The sequence below is a fragment of the Lactuca virosa genome, chromosome 8 (assembly GCF_052849685.1).
Source record: "Lactuca virosa cultivar CGN04683 chromosome 8, Lactuca_virosa_CGN04683_v6, whole genome shotgun sequence".
In the NCBI taxonomy this organism is placed as follows: domain Eukaryota; kingdom Viridiplantae; phylum Streptophyta; class Magnoliopsida; order Asterales; family Asteraceae; genus Lactuca; species Lactuca virosa.
This window is the reverse complement of record NC_136433.1, coordinates 205,280,591-205,286,494: the sequence shown is the minus strand read 5'-3', so window position 1 is coordinate 205,286,494 and position 5,904 is coordinate 205,280,591.

Sequence of the window (5,904 nt, the reverse complement as noted above, 5' to 3'; positions counted from 1 at the left end):
AGCATACAAAGGTTTGATACTTGGGTAATAAAACAAGTTCGATGACATACCTTTTCTTGAGGTTGATTCCTTGGAGCTTTAAGAGCCTAGCACCAATAATGTGAATGCCTCAAGTGGATTCACAAATCACCATCAACAACTTGGAAGGCTTGAGAGAATATCTATGCTCCATAAAATTGGCCCTCTCCTTATAACACACACTCTAGTACCAATTTTAAAAGCCAAGGATCCCTTTATATATTATGGAGGATTTGGGTTACATCCATGTAAATCATAATACCCATGACCTGTCTTTTACATAGGATCCATGGGTTAAAAGCTCCATGGACTATCCAAGGACTTCCATAAACTCTTAGCCCATCCTAAATGAATCTTGGCCCATTATATATATATCTATATATATATATATATATATATATATATATATATATATATATATATATATATATATATATATATATATATATATATATATATAAAAGAGTCCATATTTAATTAGCCTCTTTTGATCACTAAATTAGTTCCAAATTAATTCTTGATCAATACTAATTAAACAATATGATTTCATATTAATATATTAGAACTTATAATATATTAATAAATCATAAATATTCATTTTCTCATAAGTCTATCCATACAAATTGTTCCGGTGAAGTGCAACCCAAATGGACCACGCCGGGTCGGGTCAAGTACATACCAATTATAGTTATGGACTGAGACACTAATCCAACAATCACCCACTTGGATAAGTCTAATAACTATTATTGTAAGTACGACTTCATAACCCGACCAACAATCGTAGCTCTTAAAGTCACTGTCAAACTCTGAACAAATCAATGAAGCGTCCATTAGATAAGTGATCATATATTCCTCCATTCTAGATATCATATGGACTGAGACATGGATTATAATTATTCTGTCTATCCATTTGTTGTTTCCCGATTTTCTATTTATGACAACCAACTAATTGAACAAATCAAATCAGTCCAGGCTTGGCCAAGCACTTAGGCGTGTCATCACTAAATCATCGAGGGGCCCACGGATATCAGTTTTATCCCTTTAAGGGTAAAAGGAATGGATAAACTTCGACTCATATGCTTGTACTAACTACTTGTTGAATCATACACAAAGGTACGTTTAATAACATCAAGGTACGGATGCGTTTTTGTACAATCAATGTATAACCAACTCATAGTCAACAACTCATGTCTCTAGGTTTGAAGAATATAAAATATTATCGTATCATGATCAATCTTGATAAAATATATGAAATGATACCAATGAGCGTGTGTTTAATCCAATACTCGAATCTTATTCAAGAAGCACTCATGAACACTGTAACTATGTCACCCAGACAAACTACAGACCCATTCATGACAATCTTGCTTCATACCTACTTCCAACGTATGACCGACTATGGATGTTTAAATAACCTAGTTATTCTGGAAGTGAAAACATGCAAAGTGAAACACAAGAATAATACTATTCCTATATGGCCCCAAAACTCTTCGAGTGTAAATAAAAACACCTTTTATCTAAGCACCATATTGATTACTCATTATTCATTGTATAATGTTTCGAATTTATTAACTTTATACTTGAGTTAAAATAATAGTCATGCCATGCTCCAAGCATGCACACTATGTTTACCTATGGTCCTTTCTTTTGTGAATCAATGACAATATGTCACACCCCAAAACCGGAACGGCGGAAACGTTCGGGGGCGGAGGACGCCATATGTAGTATTACAACAATTGAATAATAGTAATCAAAGCAACAACATTCTTTAGTATAGATGTAAAAGTATTTACATCGAGTTCAAAACATTACATGTTATAATATAATTGTATCAAAAGATAAGATGAGAAACTACAGCTCCGTCTTCATGAACTCCGGTGTGGATACCTGTCTTAATATATTCCTGAGAATACAAGTATTTTGAAAGCGAGTATCAGCTATAAAGCTGGTGAGCGCACAAGATTTAGTTTAAAGTAAGAAACTTCTTTGACAATTGAACAAGTTTGAAAGATAGACAAGAAAAACCTATATTTTCTTAAAGTAAAGTGATACTGAAACAATTCCCTTTATATTCATTTAGTTTATACTAATTACATATAATCAATACGAGACGGATAGTCGATTGTGTGATTCTGTCGTACCCCCACATCCAAACAAGGAAAAGGAAAGTAAAACTGAGTTCACACATTCTCCAATCTATCTAGTCTTCATTATATATAACCCTAATGTATAAACTAAAGGATTATAGCTCTAAATTATAGTAATCTATGTTATACTGATTCTGACTAAGTGATGAGTTAATATCCATGAAAACTTAGCTTATGCACGTTATGATATAATCAAGATTGGGCGGATAATAAATTGTGGGGTTCTACCCTAGTTTCACATCCAAACAAGGAAAAGAAACTAAGTTATAAATCTCACATTCTATTGTCTACCAGATCTTCGTTATATATAAATCGGGAATGTATAAGCGAGGAAATCATGATAATAACCTTCTTACGAATCCTTTATAATGAACTAGAATACCTTGTAAATATTACTAGAATACCTAGAAAATGTTACCATTGAACCTAGGAAATCCCATATTCCCTAACTGTTATTGAACTGTGGTTTTATCCCCTAAAACCGTTCTACTAAAGGTTGGCGTACTGTGTTATGGAATAGTTAGATTTAACTCTCTGAAAGTACGACTTAGTAAATGTATAAATATACTATGGAATAGTATACTTAGTTTTATATCTCATAAAACCATTCTTTGTATTGGATATTATACTATGTAAATAGTAAGTTTAGTCTCATTTCATATTATAATAAATATACTATAAAAAGACTATAGTACGATCGTTATGTTCCTCTGAATAGTGCTCTAAATTGTACTCTGAATTCTCTTTGAAAAGACAATCCTGCGATTCACTTAGTACATACTTACTATACATAATCAGAAACGGACGGGCAATTGATTTTATGATCCTGGCGTGCCCCCATATCCAAACAAGGAAAAGGAAAGCAAAACAGAGTTCACACATTGAACCGTCTATCAGTTTCTCATTGTACATAACTTTTGTGTATATACTAAGCAATCACAGAAACTACTACCTATGTTCTCTTTTAATTAAAGGTACGGTATCGTGTTCCCGTCCCCTTCTTTAATGGATTTATAATTGAAGGTACAGTACTGTGTTCCCGTCCCCTTCATTAATTAATTTGAGGTACGGTACTGTGTTCCCGTCCCCTTCTTTAATGGATTTAATTCTTAATACTGTTCGTACTTTCTGAATGGATAAGACTAACAAGTATTAGATCTCTATGTATTGCTATCACTTCAATGATCTACCAGGTGATAAACATTGACACTCTAAACTATACTCCTTATAGTTTACTAGTAAGTTTTCTGTAATTGACTGACTGATCGTGAATGAATACCCTTACTACCTAAGGTATTGAACTGACTTATCCTGAAAGAATACCCTTGCTACCCAAGGTATTGAACTGACTTATCCTGAAAGAATACCCTTGCTACCCAAGGTACTGAACTGACTAAAAGAACTTTTATATCTACATACATATACATAATATATAACTAATATTTAAACCACATTCGGACAAACAACCTTACTCTAAGCCCACATCCAAACAAGGAAATGGAAATAAAGCTGCTAGTCAGTCCTAAGTCCTTTAAACACTACTTATATAACTATATCTACATAGACATCAATTATACACGATATAAGTTAAAAGATTTTATAAAACATTTAAAAGCATTATCTAATATTTAAAAGAGTTTATTAGCATTTAAAAGCATTTTCCATTATTTAAAAGAGTTTAATAACATTTAAAGAGCATTTTGATGACCTGCTGTCATTTACAACATTTTTATTTATAATAAACACAATTTCTTGTGTTTAGACTTGTATTCCCCCCCTTAAAACAGTGAAAAGTGATAAAATGTAGGGGTATGAACTCACCTGTAGTGAGTGATACGGAAGTATGTTTGGAAAAAGGATGTAGAGTGGCAGGTGAAACCTTGAGCACACAAAGATCCTAATAAACATATAATGACATGTATGTGTATTTGATTAGTGTATAAACAACTAATTATAAGGGATAACACCCTAATACACTAGGAAACTCTTAGATTGAAGGGATACAATCACATATGATTGCATAACTAGGGTATTTGGCCACCCTAAAGAGTTTACGGTTCAAATGGCATGACCAAGTGAGTTTGCGGTCCAATGGTTTACGGTCCAATGTGTTCACGGTCCATGTGTTCACGGTCTAATGACCTTACGATCATGGAGTTCACGGTGTAAGGAGATGCAACCGTAAACTCATCAAATCTTGCACAAATGATGGTTTTCAAGGGCTTCATTCAAAGGCATCGGATTCTAGGGACCATGCTTAGCATTATGAAGGGTTTAAGGTCTCTAATGCACCTTTTATTAGAGTTTACGGTCTAAGGAGATAATCTTGGACCGTAAATACCTTGTTCTTGGCTAAAAATGACGTTTTAAAGGTGCTTAACTAGTGGTTCAAGCATATATTAAGCTAAGGGTAGTGTACTTACTTATTAGAAGCTTGTAAGGGTGATTAGGATCCAAGAACACTAGTGTGTGTTCTTGGTGAAATGAAGAACACTTGAAGATCAATCAAAATGAAGAGATTTCATGGATGAAATCATGTATAATCACTAGATATAGAAGGATATCCACCAATGAAGGGAACAAATACTTACAATCTTGAAGATCTAAGACAAAAGTCGGATGATACTTGTGAAAGAATGAGTTCTTTGGCTTAAAATGGTAAAAGTGATTGAAAATGACTAAGGTTTGAATATATAGCATGGAGTTTTTCGGCCACCTTGACCGTAAACTCAAGGTCCTGACCGTAAACTCCTTTTGAGGAGGTTTACGGTTTTATAGATAGTTTAGAACTTAAACTGACATTTCCAAATACTGATTCCTTTGATGTACTAAGCTCAGAATGCTCAAACAGACTCTATACAATGCTAAAAGATAGAAGGAGCGAGTCTGACTTTGATTGAATTGAATGGCTTTTAAAGCAAATTTTTTTGGGTTGTCACATCATCCCCCTGTTAAAGGGAATTTCGTCCCGAAATTCAGATTCAAACGTGAATACTCATGAATTATGAAAAGGATAGATACTTATGTTCCATCTACATCTCTTGTTCTGGTCGGTGGGAAGGTCTTAGTTTGGCTTCTAAGTTTATTCGCATGGCAGCATGATCACTCGTAGTCTTGAGCAGTCTCCGTCCTGAACTTCATAATAGAACTCATACTAGGTTCATCAATCGCAGCCTTGTGTATACGAGTCGTATATAATTAAGATTGAAAAAGCAGTCGAATAAATGATTCTTCTCTAAGCTCACATCCAAACAAGGAAAAGAAGTTAAAGCGGAATCATTAATTCTAAGCCTGTAGAACCTTGATTATGTACCACCCTTGTGTATACATTCTTCTACGATAGATTAACCGTATGGGTCCTTGGTATTGAACTTGACGTATTGTACGAGTGGTATTCCGGGGAGGTTTGCTGAGGTTACTTCGGGAAAGTTACGAATCATAAGGCACTCTACGAATGAGTACCTTAGAGTTTTGGAACGACGGCTTCACTAGAAAGTCGATTACGGGGAAAAGAATTTTCGCACGAGACTGGCACTGTGAGGATCGAATCGACTCAAGTCAAATGACAACATCGGACTACTTGGAATAACTGGCGTTAGACTAGTTCAGAAAGGTGTTACAAAAACACAACGGTGCAACCTATGAAAGAGTTTTAGTACTTTAGTTTCATCTATGATACTACAGCTGCGAAAAAGGTATACTGCAAAAAGCAAGTATAAGGAGCACGAGAGTCCCTAGA